A 19,284-nucleotide genomic window follows, 5' to 3' on the forward strand; every position below is an offset into this window, starting at 1 on the left:
GGAGGGGAAAATGAAACAGATGAAACCAGAGAGGGAGACAAACAATAAGAGACTCTTAATCTCAGGAAACAAACTGAGAGTTGCTGGAGTGGAGGGGGGTGGGAGGGATGGGGTGGCTAGCCGATGGACATTGGAGAGGGTATGTGCTGTATGAGCACTGTGAATTGTGTAAGACTGATGAATCACAGACCTGTACCCCTGAAACAAATAATACATTATATGTTAATAAAAAAAAAATGTTTGGGTCAACCAGGAAATCAAAGAACAACTTAACCAATGAGAATGAAAACACATCAGTCCAAAACCTATGGGATACTGCAAAGGTGGTCCTAAGGGGGAAATACATAGCCATCCAAGCCTCACTCAAAAAAACAGAAAAGTCCCGAATTCACCAACTAACTTTACAGCTTAAAGAACTGGAGAAAAAGCAACAAATGATGCCTAAGCCATGCATTAGAAGATAAATAATTAAGAATAGAGCAGAGATCAATGAATTAGAAATGAGAAATACAGTAGAGCAGAACAACAAAACTAGAAGCTGGTTCTTTGAAAGAATTAATAAGATCAATAAACCACTGGCCAGACTTATCCAAAAGAAGAGAGAAAGGACCCAAATTAATAAAATTATGAATGAAAGGGGAGAGATCACGACTAACACCAAGGAAATAGAAACAATTATTCAAAATTGTTATCAACAACTATATGCCAATAAATTGAGCAACCTGGATGAAATGGATGCCTCCCTGAAAACCTATAAACTCCCAAGACTGAAAAAGGAAGAAATTAACAACATGAATAGGCCAATAACCAGTAACAAGATTGAAGCAGTGATCAAAAACCTCCCAAAAAACAAGAGTCCAGGGCCTGATGGATTCCCTTCAGAATTCTATCAAACATTCAAAGAAATAATATCTATTCTCCTGAAGCTGTTTCAAAAAAATAGAAACAGAAGGAAAGCTTCCAGACTCATTCTATGAGGCCAGCATTACCTTGATCCCCAAACCAGGCAAAGACCCCATCAAAGAGGAGAATTTCAGACCAATATCCCTGATGAATATGGATTCCAAAATTCTCAACAAAATTCTAGATAATAGGATCTAACAATACATTAAAAGGATCATCCACTACGACCAAGTGGGAATAATCCCTCGGATGCAAGGGTGGTTCAACATTTGCAAATCAATCAGTGTGATAGAACACATTAATAAGAGGAGAAAGAACCATAGGGTCCTCTCACTTGATGTAGAAAAAGCATTTGACAAAATACAGCATCCTTTCCTGATTAAAATTCTTCAGAATATAGGGATAGAGGGAACATTCCTCAAGTTCATAAAATCCATCCATGAAAAACCCACAGCGAATATCATCCTCAATGGGGAAAAGCTGAGAGCCTTTCCCTTAAGATCAGGAACATTACAAGGATGCCCACTCTCACCATTATTCTTCAACAGTGTACTAGAAGTCCTAGCAACAGCAATCAGACAACAAAAAGAAATAAAATGTATTCAAATTGGCAAAGAAGAAGTCAAACTCTCTCTCTTCAGAGATGACATGATACTTTATGTGGAAAACCCAAAAGACTACACCCCTAAATTACTAGAACTCATACAGCAATTCAGTAATGTGGCAGGATACAAAAATCAATGCATAGAAGTCAGTTGCCTTCTTATACATTACCAATGTAACTGTAGAAAGAGAAATTAGAGAATCGATTCCATTTACAATAGCACCAAAAACCATAAGATACCTCGGAATAAACCTAACCAAAGAGGCAAAGGATCTATACTCTAGGAACTACAGAACACTCATGAAAGAAATTGAAGACACAAAAAGATGGAAAAACATTCCATGCTCATGGATCAGAAGAATAAACATTGTTAAAATGTCTATGCTGCCCAGAGCAATCTATACCTTCAATGCCATCCCGGTCAAAATTCCAATGGCATTTTTCAAAGTGCTAGAACAAACAATCCTAATATTTGTATGGAATCAGAAAAGACCCCACATCACCAAGGAAATGTTGAAAAAGAAAAACATGCTGGGCATCATATTGCCCGATTTCAAGCTATATTATAAAGCCGTGATCACCAAGACAGCATGATACTGGCAGAAAAATAAACACACAGACCAATGGAACAGAATAGAGAGCCCAGATATGGACACTCAACTCTATGGTCAAATAATCTTTGACAAAGCAGAAAAAAGTATACGATGGAGAAAAGTCTCTTCAATAAAGGGTGCTGTGAAAATTGGACAGCTATATACAGAAGAATAAAATTCGACCATTCTCTTACACCATACACAAAGATAAACTCAAAGTGGATGAAAGACCTCAGTGTGAGACAGGAATCCATCAAAATCCTAGAGGAGAACATAAGCAGTAACCTCTTCAACATCAGCCACAACAACTTCTTTCAAGACACATCCCCAAAGGCAAGCAAAACAAAAGTGAAAATAAACTTTTGGGACTTCATCAAGATAAAAAGCTTCTGCACAGCAAAGGAAACAGTCAACAAAACAAAGAGGCAACCCACAGAATGGGAGAAGATTTTTGCAAATGACCCTACAGACAAAGGGCTGATATCCAAGATCTATAAAGAACTTCTCAAACTCAACACCCAAAAAAACAAATCATCAAGCCAAAAAAATGGGAAGACATGAACAGACACTTCTCCAAAGAAGACATACAAATGGCTGACACATGAAAAAATGTTCATCATCATTAGCCATCAGGGAAATTCAAATCAAACCACACTGAAATACCACCTTACACCAGTTAGAATGGAAAAATTGACAAGGCAAGAAACAATTAATGTTGGAGAAGTTGTGGAGAAAGGGGAACCCTCTTACACTGTTGGTGGGGATGCAAGTTGGTATAGCCACTTTGGAAAACAGTGTGGACGTTCCTCAAAAAATTAAAAATAGAGCTACCCTATGACCCAGTAATTGCACTACTGGGTATTTACCCCAAAGACACAGATGTAGTGAAAAGAAGGGCCATATGCACCCCAATGTTCATAGCAGCAATGTCCACAATAGCCAAACTGTGGAAAGAGCCGAGATGCCCTTCAACGGATGAATGGATAAAGAAGATGTGATCCATATATACAATGGAATATTACTCAGCCATCAGAAAGGATGAATACCCAACTTTTGCATCAACATGGATGGGACTGGAGGAGATGATGCTAAGTGAAATCAGTCAAGCAGAGAAAGTCAATGATCATATGGTTTCACTTATCTGTGGAACATGAGGAATAGCACGGAGGACATTAGGAGAAGGAAGGGAAAAATGAGGGGGGGCAGTTGGAGGGGGAGACAAACCATGAGAGACTATGGACTCTGAGTAACAAACTGAGGGTTCTAGAGGGGAGGGGGTGGGAGGATGGGTTAGCCTGGTGATGGGTATTAAAGAGGGCACGTACTGCATGGAGCATTGGGTGATATACGCAAACAATGAATCATGGAACACTACATCAAAAACTGATGATGTAATGTATGGTGATTAACATAACATAATAAAAAAATTAAAATTAAAAAATGTTTCTTGATAATTATGTAATACAATGGAAGTGTTAGTTAATGCTAGGACATAATCATTTCACAACATGTAGGTATATCGAATCAACACCTTGTACATCTTAAACTTACACAGAGTCATGTCTATTATATCTCAGTAAAGTTGGAAAAAACTCAACAAGTAATTTGGAAATTAGATTAATTTAGCCAATGATATGCACTACAGCTTATATCATTTGCCAAACAGTTTTAAGAAATATGTAGTACATGAATTAAAAGGAATTATAAAACTTAGCTTTATGGTTTTCTATATTTTAAATTTCCCAACAATGTATTAACTATTTTGAGCATCGCCTCTGCCTGCTACATGCCAACAGCCTCAGTCTTATTCTTGTACTTTTCTCTCCTATTAGACTAGAACCCACTCCATTGCCCACCCAGAAGGCAGGAATGCCTTCCCTCTGGTCATAAGATCAGCATGCTAGCACAAAGGAAGTGTCTATAAATACTTGAATCACAGACTCGGAACCGCTAGAATGGACCTTAGAGATCACATCCAGGTTTCACTTTACACCTGGGAAAGTTGCAATCTGGCCACAGGACCAGACCTGTGCAAGAACAGGTAGCCATGAGGACCCAGACCTCCTGGCTCTCCTCAAGAAGTCACCCTGAAACATAAGGGCCAAGAACTTACACTAAGATGTGGGCTCAGATACCAGCTTTGCCACTTCCTAACTGTGTGACCTTAATTGTTTAATTTCTCCTAGTCTCTGTTTCCTCATCTGCAAAATTTAGATAATCCTACCTCCTGAGGTCGTTGAGTCAATGAAACTGTGTGTATGTGTGTTAAGCTCTCATTATCATTATAGTTTTAATGACTACCCCAGGAAAGTCTCCTACTTTCTCATCATAATCCAAATAGCCCTCTCCTCAGAACCCACAGCCACCATAAGCACCTGAAAAGGCAGGAAGTGGGAAATGGAACAAGATGACAACTGACTCTAGCTTGTGTGGATAAACAAAGGAATACAAATGGCCTTGACTTTAATATCTGCTGGCTTCAGTGTCAGGGTGGCTCTAGGGCACCATCATAGGGTCTGGAGTACTTACAGAACTGTGCTAGAGAAAGCAGGCCAGCACTCAGACATGTAGCTCAAAGCCACCTATGTTAGGACCTGAAAAAGCCTGGTCTTGGGTTAGCAGTATCTTACACACCCACTATTGGTGCAGGCACTTCTCAGCAACAGCTTTGTAGATAGATATCAGAACTCACCACTAGGAAAACACCATCAATAAAACTAAATTAAGAAAAAAAGTTATAGATGGTATATATATGGTAACCCCCACTCCATCTCACCCCCACCACCACTACCACCGCCAACTGAAAAAGATTCATGATTAAAAAGGTGAAAATCTCCTAGAAAATATCAGATTAAGAGAAAACTAGTGCAAGCAGGATAAAACTAAGTCCCCTGGATCCTGCTTCAGGGCTGTTCTCTGTTGGGGTCATATTCCAAATAAACATAAATCAGACTTCGAAAGCCTCAGAGTAACAAAGTCTTTAAGGTGTCTTGAATATGTGCAAAACAGGAATTACACCACAGCTAGAGAACTAAACTGAACCTCCTAAAAATCCTCCCTGGCCATCCACACCTCCTGCAACCAAAGGTGCCCAGCGCTGCAGCACTCTGCTTCCTCACAGCCTCTTCAGCACTTTCTCCCAAGCGGCCTGTCCAGCACGCACTTGCTCAGTTCTGCATCTGCTCCGTCCACTGCCCCAGTCAGCCCTACGGAGGCTGAGGCGGGTGCTGAGCAATGGTCCCTCCTCCTTAGCAGGCAAGAATGGGAGGCTGAGTATGTATTCTTTACTACTTTCTCCCCTAGGAAACCATTTGTAATGCCATCAGAGACATAGAAAGCCCACAGTAGAGTTCTAAAGGCCACTGTTATAAGCACTGGAAATCCACTCCTTGGGTGGATCACTTTCTTCTCCTATTGCTCAGAAAAGACCACTGCAATTGGAATCTATTTGGGCAGATTCCCCCTACAGGTTTTGTCATCTACAGACTGTTCTGTTCTCTTCAAGGTTTTAAATGAGCCCCTGATGACTTGAATTTTAATCTCTTACCTGCTTTTAGTCTCTCTTGTTTTATCTTCTCAAGTCTGAGACAGATGCCGAAGAACCACATGACCTCTACCTGAACCTCACCACTTTTAAAGGGCTTGTTTTCCTTGGCCAGTTTCTAGTGAACAATTGAGAATAAAGCCACACATAGGTTTGGTCCTCCTGAAAGCGAAAACCATTCTGTTAGGTTCTTATTTTAAAGAGTCTATGTGGCTGGCTCGGTCCAAAGAGCATGTGACTCTTGTTCAAGCCCCATGTTAGGTGCAGAGAATACTTAAATAAAAAAAACTTTAAAATAAAATAAATAAATGGTCTACATTGAATTACACTATGGAAAAATATTATGGGTATCTTTGTAATACAAAGAACTAGGTTATATCCAAACCACAGTGGCTCCAGATTATGACATTATTCAACAGACATTTCAGGTGCCCAATGTCCCACGTTTAAGGGCGAAAAACTTTTTCCCTCATCCCTGAACTGAGTTCACTCTTGCAGTAAAGGTGGCCACGCTATAGCATAAAGGCCACAAGCTCTGAAATCATAGGACCCAAGTTCAAGACATGGCCCTAACTCTTACGGACTCTAAAACCTTGCCCAAGTGATAAAAGATTCTATTTGCTGATCACCTAGTAAATTAAATGTAGCTGCAAATTCTTTGCAACTTTTTTCATCAACAAGGGAGTTTCTCCAAACTTTGCATTGTGACTGGTCTTATGATTTGCTTTGACTAATAGACTGTGGCAGAAGCAGCATTGTGCAAGTTCCAAAGCCTTGTAGCTTCTGTCTCCACCATGTTGGAATGCTTCCCTGGGACCACAGTGTAAGAAAGGTAATCTATCCTTCTGGAAGAGAAGGAGCCACATAGGGAAGAAGCAAGGCCTCATAGCCCACATCTAACATCAATTGTCAAATATACAAGTGAGGTGTTCTTGGATCTTCCCATCCAATTGGACCCTCCAGCAACCAGCATTTTGAGCCCAGGCAAAACCAGCAGAGGGGCCACCCTGCCAATCTACAGAAGCATGAAAAATGAGTCATTGTTGCTTTAACCTAGTAAGCTTTGGGGTGGTTTGTTACAGAGCAAAGGCTGAGTCTTCATTCAAATGGGATGTTAATGCCTATCCAACTGTTCATTTGTTTATTCAACAGTTATTGATCATTTACTATATAACATCTATAGTATATTCATATGTGATTTTGAGAATCAAATGAGATATTAGATGTTAATATACTTGGTAATATAGTTTTATTGTTACCAACACCTCCCTTTCACTGAGTTCCCATATTTTTTAAGCACTTAAACTCACTTTGGATTTTATCCTCCCAAGGGATCAGATGGCATCATTTTCAGTCATCTCTGATGGAACCAATCCTTTGACACCTGCCCTTCTATTCTCATTAGCAGATAGGCCTGCCATTGGGTAAAGGACCTCTGGGACTTTCTTCTTACAGGGTCAGAAATTCATTCATGATGGAGAACACAAAACTATTAATAAAGCATTAATATAGAGGACTTTGCATTACCATCCCAATAAGAACCTTTTTAAAAAAATCTTTAATAACTATAATAGCTAACATTTATTGAGCACTTACTATGTGCCACGTGCAGTACTAAGCTTTTTAGTGAATGGTCATTGGACTCAACAGCGCACTGAGGTAGGTACTATTATCCCTATTTGGAGGTAAGGAAACTAAAGACCTAGTAATGTTAAATAACTTGCCCAAAGGCAGACAGCATGAAATGGACCAAGATTCAGTTGCTGGTAGTCTGAGCCCAGTGCACTACCCTTAACCACTGCCCTGGTCTACTCACTTTACCTTTTTGAGGCCATGTTTCACCATGGCTCCCAATACTTGTCCAGGACTAAGAATGTGTTGTTGTCAAGCTAAGCTCATTGGAGGTCAAGTTGTGTGACCCTGGCCAAGCCATCTCCTTCTCTACACCTCTGCCTCACAACAGGTAAATTAAGCAAAGGGTTAGACCAGGTAATGTTGAAAATCCCTTCCTGCCCTGAAAATTAAGATGACAAGTTCTTTCCCAACATCTTGTTATATTCCAAGTTTTACTCTCTTTCTTATGAACACAACTAAAGAGCATTAGGGGAGAAAAAAGAAAAGCAGAGGCTATAAAAGTATGTTTATTAACTAACGTAGGGAAATGAAAAGGCAACAGAGGGGATTCTATTTATATCTCCCTTGAGGATTATGCCTTAATCCATACTATTTGATTTTTTTAATGCATTCATTCAGAGCTGAGACCCTGTAGGGTGCTCTTTAAGTCTGACACTGAATGAAATAATTCAATTAAAGTAGGCTTGAGGTTTTTGCAAGGTATTAAACTCCCTGAAGAGATTTAAGACTTGATCAAGGCCGCTTCAGCACCAGGGCTGATGAGACCACAGGAAAACAGAAGGGGGGCTTGGTAACAGGGGTTTCTGGAGACATTGGAGGAATCATCCCAGGCTGCTGGGAAAGGGGGCTGTCAGAGCAGAAGCGGGAGCTCAGGGAAAATAAACTCTGCCTGAAAGCTTCCCAATAGTTCACTGGAGTCTGATGTTCACTTCATCATATTACCTTGGATAAAACCTATCCTTCCATAACAGAAAATGAAATCTAGTAACAGTCTTTAACAAGTACCATTGAGTGCTCTCTATATCCTAGGCAGGATATTGACCTAAACGCTTTTCATGCATTAGCTTGTATAGTCTTCATAGCTGTATGAGGTTAAAAATCATCAAGCCCAAATGGATAAAGATGTGGTGTACATATACAACAGAACATTATTCAGCCATCAAAGAGAATGGAATCTTGCCATTTTCAATGAGGCAGCTGGAGAGTATTTTGCTAAGCGAAATAAGTCAGAGAAAGACAAATACCATATGATTTCACTTATATGTGGAATTTAAAAAACAAGACAGATGAACAGAGAGGGGAAAAAAAAGAGGCAAACCATAAAATAGACTCTCAACTATGGAGAACAAACTGAGGATTGCTGGAGAGGAGGTGGGCTGAGGGATGGCTTAAGTGGGTGACAGGGATGAAGGAGTACACTTGCTGTGATGAGCACCGGGTGTTGAATCACTAAGTTCTAACCTGAAACTAATATTACACTGTATGTTAACTAACTGGAATTTAAATAAAAACTTGAAAAAAACCATCAAGTCCATTTTATACATGAGAAAACTGAGGTGACAAATAATGCCAGGACTTGCCCAAGTTTACACAGCTAACAAGTTGCAAACTAAAATCCTCATCTGCAGCGGCAAAGCCAGTGCTCTCCAGCACTATGCCACTTAAAGTGCAGGTGGCATGTTATTGCAAGAAACTGAACCAGGAGAAATGCATGCATACAAAAAAAAAATAGAAAGACACAGTCTCTTTCCTCAGGTGCACACAATCTGGTCAGCAAACATGACTCATGTCAGAACAGCTCATACTAAATTACAAGCGACTAAGGTCAGATCCAAACCTGAGAACAGGTTTCCACAGGGGCAGAGCAGAGAGAACAAGATCACAGGAAGAGGAGGGTGGGAAAGGGGCACAGTGAGGACCTTCACTGTCTTGCGTCTGCCCAAGACTGGCTAGTTAGCCACCTTTTTTTTAATGCACTGCTAAAATTCTGACTCCGAGTCCAATGTGTAAGGGATTCTTTCCCACACCAAGCAACTCTCCAACATCAGCTGGGTGTCCTATAATTTTACTCCATTCTGACACTATTTACCCAGCTACAACATTGGATTCCACTTGTTAAGGGCTCAGTCCCACAAGACTGCACCCCCACCCCCACCCCCACTTCAGATACAAGCACAGATTTTCCTGACCCACCAGTGACAGGTTGGAAGTTCCAACAACCCCCTCCTTATTTTCAATTAACTTGCTAGAGCAGCTCACAGAACCTGAAGAAACATTTTTACTTACTAGATTACCAGTTTATTACAAATGGAGGTAACTCAGGAACAGCCAGCTGGGAGAGATGCATGGGACAAGGCATGGGGAAAGGGTGAGGAGCCACCATGCCTTCTCAGCAAGCCAACTCTTCTCAAGTCTCCCCGTGTTTACCAGGCTGGAAGCTCTTGGAACCCAGACCTTTGGGGGTTTTATGGAGGCTTCATTACACAAGCACAGCTGATTAACTCATTGGCCATTAGTGATTGAACTCAATTCTCCAGCCCCTCTTTCCTCCCTGGAGGTCAGAGGGCTAAAACTAGAAGTTTGAGCCTCTAATCACATGGTTGGTTCTCCTGGCAACCAGCCCCCATCCTTAAGTGCCATCCAACTATCACCTCATTAATACCACAAAAGACAACTTTGTCACTCTTACCACAGGAAATTCCAAGGCTTTTAGGACCACCATGCCAGAAATTGGAATGAAGACCAAATGCCTATTTATTATAAATCACAGTATCACCACCGGGCATTCCATGCCATTAGGAACTGTGTCTTCCTTCCCCAGTATCCAGCACACAGATTTTGTTTGGAGGAAGCAAGAATACCTGAAAGAAAGAAGAGAGAATATACAAAAGGAAGTAAGCCAAAGAACAAGAAATCTCAACCCTAAATCTAACCATTCTCCACTGAAGAAAAAAAGGGGAGACAAGGAGAGCAGAGCAGGGCAGGGGCACTCAGAGGAAGTAGGGTCCAGGAGGATGTGAGATCCCTACTTATGAGAGGAGAAAACTCTCCAACAGCCTGAGATATAAGGGAAGCCATTTTATGTTTCTTTCTAGGTCGACATGATTGTATATAAACTTTGTTTAAAACAAAAACCCTGATTTATGGCCCACCAAGCATACACTGTGCACCTGCTTTGTGAATGAGTAGCCTAAAGGAAAACCATCTTGTCCTTAAGATATCAGTCAGTGCTCCCACTCCCTGCATTCCTGTGTTAAAACTTGTGATTCCCGCCGACATACTAATGTATAATCTTTCCAGCTCGTACAAGATGTAAAACATATATAACCCCATGGAATATTCTCCAGAACACTTTCTTCCCTGTGAAGACCCTGTTTCCCGGGGAACTTGTCCTAACAGGCTCAAATAAAACTCTCTTTCTTACTTTTAAGGATTCTGAAAGGTTGGTTATTTTGCGTCAACACTGTCTGATCAGTTGCAAGAGATGCCAACAGCTCTGAATTGCTAGCCTTAGATCATACTTATGAAACTTGAGAATGCATTAGAATCAACTGGGGATCATATTAAGCCAAAGATTGCTGATTTAACCCCAAAGGTTCTGATCAGGGAAATTCTGCATTTTTAACTACTTCCCAAGTGATACTAATGCTGCTGGTTTAGGGTCTACCAAGAAACCTTCATTGCATATTAGAATCACCTTGGGGAGCTCATAAAAACACCCAGAATCCTTGGGGGCAGGACTAAGTTATTTATATTTTTAAAAACTGGGCACCTGGGTGGCTCAGTCGTTAAGCGTCTGCCTTTGGCTCAGGTCATGATCCCAGAGTCCTGGGATCGGGCCCTGCATCGGGTTCCCTGCTCGTTGGAAAGTCTGCTTCTCCCTCCCCCACTCCCCCTGCTTGTGTTCCCTCTCTCACTGTGTCTCTCTCTGTCAAATAAATAAATAAATAAAAATCTTAAAAAAAAATTATGACTAGGTGATTCCAGTGTGCAGCCAAACTAGGGAGTTAGTAATGTAGAAGCATTACTTGAAATTCATGGGCCTGACGTTCATACCCATAAAAAAACAGCAAATATTTATTGAACACTTAACATGTAAGTCACTCCACTGAGTACATTACTGCTTGATCTCATTTAATCCACACTAGAACCTTTCAAGTAGGGACTATTATTCCCATTTTACTGATAAGGAGAGTGAGTGAAATTAAGTGATTTGTTCTAGGCCATAAACTGGTAAGTGACAACCTGGGAATCCAGCTCAAGTCTACATCTATGCAGACTCAGAACCACAAGACCTCTAAATTTAGCCCCTTCCCCAAGCCACTCAGTGCTCTGGTCTCTGCCTTAAATCTTCAGTATTTGGTTGAGTCCAGATGCCGACAATTTAAGCTGGAAAAACTGGAATCAACTTCATATTTGGCATCATTCACATAGATGATATAGATGACAGATAGATTTGTATTCATAGATACATATATGAATAAACAAATGCAAATCACAGAATGGTTGTTTTCCTAAATTCAGTCCTTTTCTAAACCCAGCCACTGTCCTGTTTATAGTCCTTCAATGGCACTTCCAAAAACAGTTCAAAATCCAAATATGGTATATTCAAGGCCCTTCATAATGGAGCCCCTCCCTGGGACTCCGCAGCCCCTCACACTTCCTCCTTGCTTCTCACAGTCTACTCTCAGCTCCCAAGATCCAACCAGGCCACCATGCCTTTGTCCCTGTTCTTTCTCCTTCCTTCCTCCCTATCTGCCTGGAGAACTTCTACCTATCCTTTAAAACTCAGGTCAACTATCACTTCTTAACCAAAATCCTCCCCCATATCCCTTCTCAGAGCAATCACAGCAGCACGTGTATCACATTCCATTTTATTCTTACTATTTCTCATTCCCTATACCCATAATCAATCCACAGAATTTCCAAGAGACCTTTGTGAAAGGATCCTGGCTCTGCCCTAAAGAGACTTTCCCTAAAGACCCTTTCAGTGGACAGTACTCTCTCCCCTGCTCTAGGCCTACAGATGGGGTAGTATCCTTTTTCCTCTCCTCCAGACCACTCTCCTCCATTCCTCTGTAAAAACCCTGCAGCTTTGAATCTCCTGTTATCAGATTACACCACCCATCACCCCTCCTTGTTACAGTCCCAGTCCTTAGCTCACACCCTTCATTCCTAGAATATGTAGTCCCTGGCTGGCGGTGTCTTCCTCCAAGCTCAGAGTCCCTGATCCATTGTTATCATTGCTCCCTCTTGCGCAATCCCCTGGCCTCTTCACTCTGTCATCCTGGCTAAACCACACATGTCTCGGTTAGAACCAAGTCTCTGTCTGTTCTGCACCTACACCCTCTGAAAGCTGAAAGGAACTGGAGAGAAATAGAGCCATGCCAACTGGGTCGCTGTAAAGGCTGGATCGTGAGCCTCAGGCAGCAAAGTCCATGCATCCTTCTACCTTCCTAGATGATTCTTTCATGCCTTTTCCTTTCTCTGCAAACCCCAAGTCCCCATCCACATTTTCAGCATTCGACTTGGCTTCTCTAAATCATTAAGAGAAGAAAGGCAATCAAATAGCAACTTCCAGGGGCGCCTGGGTGGCTCAGTCGTTAAGCGTCTGCCTTCGGCTCAGGTCATGATCCCAGGGTCCTGGGATCGAGCCCCATATCAGGCTCCCTGCTCAGCAGGGAGACTGCTTCTCCCTCTCCCACTCCCCCTGCTTGGGTTCCTGCTCTCACTATCTCTCTCTCTGTCAAATAAATAAATAAAATCTTTAAAAAAAAATAGCAACTTCCACAAGCTTCCTCCTTCACTTCACTCTCCTGCGTGTGCACCCACATTCTCTGATGGCTGTGATTTAGACAGCTTCCCCTCTGACCACCAGGGATTCCAGATGCTGCAGCATCACTAAGCCCATATTCTGCCCTCTTTGGGCCAAATTCTCTAGCTCCCCTCGATTGGATGACACCACAGAGACAGAAGATAACCCATGATGGGATGTGGATCTCTTTTCTTTGGTTAAATTAGAAATTTAAACTATTCCTTTGGGGGCACCTGGATGGCTCAGTTGGTTAAGTGTCTGCCTTCAGCGCAGGTCATGATCCCAGGGTCCTGAGATAGAGTCCTGCATCCAGCTCCTTGCTCAGCGGGAAGCTTGCTTCTCCCTCTGCCTGCTGCTCCCCCTGCTTGCGCTCTCTCTCTCTCTGTGTGTCAAACAAATAAAATCGTAAAAAAAAAAAAACTTTTTTAATAAAATAAAATAAACTATTCTTTTGTGCTTTGTTCCCAAGTAGAGAATAAGGCTCTTGATATGCTAGTATTTCAACATAAAAAAAGACTGGCATCCCTGTATTGTTCCTCTGGTAGATGCCTATTTTTCTGGCTTCTACTCATTTCAAGTACAGTGACCTGGAGAAGACAAATAAAATAGGATTTGAGTCCTTAATGTGTTGTGTGTTTATTTGGATTTACCAAGACCAATTCAATCAGTAAAAATAAAATCTTATTCAGTCTTTTCCCCTTGTAATCACTGGAAGATCTCAGAAGTGAATAGTGTATGGGGGTGGGAAGTATGTGTGGAGGGAGATGGAGGTAGGATGAAATGCTACTTTTTGTGAGCTTTTTTAAAAAGTCTTCACTTTTCCCAGACAATTTTTGAAAAAGAGTACCATGTATGATTTTTCTCTTTCCTTTCTACCCAAACTGTCAACAGTTCAAATTCCCACTTTCCTATTATACTAGTTAAGCTTATAGGAAAGAGTCTTCTAAGGTTATTTGCATTTTAATTTACACTGAAGACTTACCATCTGCCTTGGCATTATGCAAATGCTTTATGTCTGTTATTTCCATCTTTATGCTCATCTTCACAGGATAGGTAGTATTTTATCATCATCCCCATTTACAGATTTGGAAACAGGCTTAGATAAATTCAGGGATCAGCCCAAGGTCTCTAGCTACTAAGTCAGGGAGCCGAGGATCAAACATAGGCAGTCTGACTCCTGAGTGTGTAGAGGAGGGATGTCCCAACACCTTCTGTTCATTCCCCTCTCTGAGATTCACTCCGTTGTATCCTACAGTCCATTGAGTATTTAAAAGAAGAATGGGATGAATGGGGTCAAGTTTCACTGAGAAGATAAAAAATGAGTTAGGTCAACAGAATAGATCACTGCCTCAGGATAAGAGTTAGCAAAGGCAAAATGTAAATTCTAAGTAGAAAAAAACCTATTACATTTTACATTCTTATCTGCTAACACAGTGGAAAGAGTGGGACAACCCGAGTCTCTAAGTAGCTTAAGGAGGCAATCAAAGATACTGATTTCTAGAATGAAAACTGCCAAGATTTAAAGCCAGGCTCTTCTTACCATGTGATCTCGGGCCACTTATTTAACCCTCAGGTTCTTCCTAGGCAAATAGGAATAGTAATAGCGGCAACTTCAGAGTCAAGTTGGTACCAAGTGTTCACCAAAGGGACATTAAACTTTGAACGCAGTATGAGAGACTGAATAGACAGTGGCCAGATCGTATGTAAAAATAAAACTCTAACCCACTATCTGCAACCAGCCCAGGAAACCAACCCATTATCTATAGTAATGAGCACAGGAAACCAGCCTACTTACTATTTCTAAGTCAGACGTGTAAAAAGACCACAATCTCTAGAAAAAAAAAAAAAATCCATGAAACCAAATAACTCTGAAACAATCAGCCTCAAATAGTCAGGACTTCATTCATAACTGGCACCTTCATTAAATTTTGTCCTCACTTCTAACTTAGAACCAACCAGAGAGAGCCAATCACACCATAACCAATCACACAAGATATCTTGCTTCTAATTAGCCCACCTACAACTTCCTCATGCTAACAGCCTTTAAAAGGGGTATACCTGAAGTCTTCCCTTTTCTTCTCTCTAAAGCTTTCCCATTCCTCTGCCTGCTTTTGAGTCTCAACCAAAACACAAGTTATGGTGGCTGAATCTGTTATTATATTCCTTGAAAGCCCTGAATAAATTGATTTCACCTGTTCCCATTGGGTTGGTCTTCATTCATTTCCACAAACCTTAACCGAGCTCATTCAGATGAGAAATGATGGGGACTTAGAGCAAGATGGTAACAGTGAACATGCTGAGAGGTGAGCAGATTCAGGACGTATTTTAAAGGTAGAACCTTCACAAGTAAGAGGTGAGGGAAGGTGGGGATCAGGTTCTAGGCCAGTAACAAGTTGGGCAATTGTGCCATGGGCAGAGATGGGGAAGGCTGGAGTATGTACATTCCCAAACTGGAGGAACAGTGCTTTAGGCTTACCTACTCCCTGCACACACAGGAATGTAAATAGCTCCAAAAATCTTCTCTAAGAGACCATCTCAGCCAGCCCAACATGTGGGCAGAGGATCATTTCTTCAGACAGAAGTACTTCTAGGGTAGGATTTCCTGAGTGTTGTAAGTTCCCACTGCCACTTACTTCTCCTCCCTCAAAACAAATCTTCACAATTCTCTGACTGATATGTGAAATTCTACCCTTGGAACCAGCTTTAACCACAATTAAGATGGTATAATCTCAATTTGTTTTAAAGTACATGTATATCTGGAAGGAAATACAGCAAAATGTTAACCACATTTGTTATCTCTGGATAGTGGTATTCTGGGTGATTTAAATTTTCTTCTTAGTACATTTCTGTATTGCCTAAGCCCTTAATAATGAACAAGAACTTTTCTTATTAAAAAAAAAAACACACATTTCTTAAAAATGAGATCTTTGGGATAGGTAACAAATTAAAAGCTGTCAGTCATTTCTTCCTTGGCATGAATAAATGGAGTGTATATCATGCATGTGCAAGTTCTGAAGCAGAATATAGAAGATATGAAAACTGGGGCTGTCTACTAGGGTCAAAGGCACACGAGGAAATATGTTCCCCAAGCACTTCACAAGAAGGCCAAAAACAGCCCTGCCTTTGCAGCTATGTGAGAGAGAGTAGCCTCAGAGTTGGGCCGGGAGAGTGAGCTGATACAAATATATACAGTATTTCCAAACATCGTTTCAGGGGAGTCACCACCAGCCTAAGAACAGGGGACAGCCTATTTTTTAATGAAATAATTAATTTGAAGCCATTTTTTTAAGATTGATTGATTGATTGATTGATTGATTTGACAGAGAGAGAGAGAGCAGGAACACAAGCAGGGGGAGTGGGAGAGAGAGAAGCAGGCCTCCCGCCGAGCAGGGAGCCCGATGTGGGACTCGATCCCAGGACCCTGGGATCACGACCTGAGCCGAAGGCAGATGCTTAACGACTGAGCCATGCAAACAAAGGAAAATTCAGAAATAGGCCGTCCCAAGGGAACCAGTCTTGACCAGGGCCAATTCAACCCTGACCACACCTCACTCTCATGGCCAAGGCATGGACTTGGAGAAGCACCAAGGTGTGTGGCCATATTTTGTCACTTGGGTGAGAAAAGGAAGTGAAATGATATTGGGCTCCATTCGCCCTCCCCAGTAGAAGAGGAAAGCTGTCGCCCAAACCCCACCCCCAATTCAACAGGGCTTCTACTCTGAAAACTTTAAATCATTGGCTTATTTCCACTCATTCTTGGCTAAACTGACAAATATATCTGTTTACTCCGGCTTCAAGCAAAGAATAGGCCCCTCCAGGGCCTAGGATTTAAAAATGCTCAGCAGTGTGGCTGATTGATGCTGGGAGGATTGTCAATGAAGAGTTTCTCTGGTAGGGTGAACATAGGAGATAGAAGGATGGATGGACTCTCAAAGTATCAAGGGCCCAGAAAACTCCAGAAGCACATTTTTCTGCTCAATAGTAACATTGGAGGGACACTTCAGATACATTTGTTTTCATCACGTCCCCACACTAACCCTAAATTATCCAAAACTTGGAAATAAATTGAAGAAATGTTTGTCCTTTCAAGGTCATGGTTTAACAGACTCATGAGAGGATCATTTAATTAGGACTTGGATTTTGCCATTCAGTACTTGTGAAAAGGATGCTAACTTGTAGATTGCTGTCCCAAAAGTTACAATTCCATTGCCCAGTAGAACATGAGCCAACTTTATATCTTTTAGCAAATTCATTTCCACTTTCTTTTTGACTAGCTTACATTATAAATGTCCACTCCTCAAATTTTCTTTTTGAACCACCTCTACCTTCTTACGGAGTTACTCATTAATTAATGAGTTGAGTAAAATCTTTATACATGCTTATTGTCTTTCATATGAGTCATGTGTCAGGGAGTAAAACTTTTCCTCCACCCTCTCAGATTCAGAGCTCGGGGCCTACAAATTAAACTCAAATGGACAGATCAGCAAGAGAGAAAATAGATTTTAATCATGTATGTAGGGGAGTTTGTATAAAACAGATGTGACTAAAGGGGCTTATATATCTTAACAGGGCAAGTGGAAGAGGAGATTGGCACTCTTGGAAGCAAATGACTTCTTAGACGGATGGACATAAAACAGCACTTAGAAGAGATGCGGGATATATAGTTTTGTGACAATGTCTGTTTTGGTGTGATGGCAACTTCTCATCACCAAGATTAGAGTTGCTCTCAGGGAAGGGATTTGTGACAATTGAGTTCTTTTGCGTTCTTTTGAAAGGCTCTACTCTTAGACAGATGAGGGAGTTCAGGATCTCAAATCCTTCAGCTCAAAATAATTTTTATGCAACAGCAGCATATTCTGGACCCCTTCATACCTTCACAGGTTTTTAATTTTTGGAAACTTATTTTCCAATTTGCAGATGTGGAAATGTAAGTCTCAGGGATAGCAGAAGAGCCACACCTCAGCAGGATCAGAGCCAGACTTTAAGGCCAGGTCTGACACTAAAGTTCTTCCCACATTGCCAAACTAAATAGCCTTGACCAAGACACTTTCCCTCTCCGAGCTCAGTTTCCTCAGATGTAAACCGGGGCAGGTAGAAGAGGTGATTTAACAGTTCCTTCCAGATCCAGTGATCTCTGATAAAGTTAATTCCATGGCAAAATGATAAAAAAAAAAAAAAGAAAAACAAGCCAGACTGATCTTCATGTCCTCTTCCCATGCCACTCCCATCCCTAGTGACGTCATTTCATAGATGAGCCCATGGTCCTGAATTTTTTCTCCCTATCAAGACTGCCCTATCCTGGGGTGCCTGGGTGGCTCAGTTGGTTGAGCCTCTGCCTTCAGCTCAAGTCATGGTCCCAGGGTCCTGGGCTCAAGCCCTGCATCAGGCTCCCTGCTCAGCGGGGAGCCTGCTTCTCTCTCTCCCTCTGCCTGCCACTCCCCCTGCTTGTGCTCACTCTCTCTGTCAAATAAATAAATAAAATCTTTAAAAAAAAAAAAAGACTGCCCTATCCTGTGAGTTGTCCATCAGGAAACACTTCCAACAGGGAATCTGCTAATGTCATCAACTATAAAGCAATCAATACTAAGGAAAATGGCTATTAAGAGATTAAGGTCTCATGCACATATACATATGCACTCTCCTTTAAAAGGTATCTGTATTTACCCTCCAAGAAAGATAAAATTTTTACTCAGGTGAATGGTAAAATCCCAGGCAATGTGACAGGCAAGTGGGGTAGCTTTGTGAGGGCAGGAGAATCTTAATACTCCTACACCAAATGTATCTGGAGGGCTTGGTTTTGGTCAAAACAGACCAGAGCTAAGTCCTGGCCAACACCAATTCCTATGCCACAGCAACTATTATATATTTTGAACACTACCCTTGCTTTTTTGTCTTGGTTTATTGAGTCGCATCTGCTTCCAAATACATACAACAGTGACAAAATCTCTGCATCTGTTGCTAGGCATTCATCTTCCCCAACCCAAAATGTAACATTTGTACTTGAACACTGCTGTTGATTAAGATGATTAAACTTGGTTCTCATTATTCTTCATTAAATAGGAAAAGGATGCTTATGTATTTTTCTTTTTACCTATTAATCTGTCCTAGTGTTTCTACACTGACTATTTCTTCAATGTTAGAGTTTAAATAATGAAAACAACTAACGCCAAGACTCTATTAAGGATAAGGA

The 19,284-nt window shown here is 41.3% G+C and overlaps 1 long non-coding RNA gene across 1 annotated transcript in view; it reads right to left on the reverse strand.

Annotated features, from left to right (window-relative positions):
• The window catches only part of LOC148164389 (uncharacterized), an 88,850-nt gene extending 75,381 nt beyond the window's left edge, over positions 1-13,469 (reverse strand). The window contains exons 1-3 of the long non-coding RNA XR_015768204.1: positions 13,328-13,469; positions 9,969-10,140; positions 5,648-5,806 (exon numbers count right to left, since the gene is read on the reverse strand). This is a non-coding gene — a long non-coding RNA (uncharacterized LOC148164389). The remainder of the gene's footprint in view (positions 1-5,647; positions 5,807-9,968; positions 10,141-13,327) is intronic.
• Between the last annotated feature and the right edge of the window lie 5,815 nt (positions 13,470-19,284).

This window comes from Eumetopias jubatus, unplaced genomic scaffold (genome assembly GCF_037043125.1).
Source record: "Eumetopias jubatus isolate StellerSeaLion01/CBP00866 unplaced genomic scaffold, mEumJub1_p1.0 scaffold_5, whole genome shotgun sequence".
NCBI lineage: Eukaryota > Metazoa > Chordata > Mammalia > Carnivora > Otariidae > Eumetopias > Eumetopias jubatus.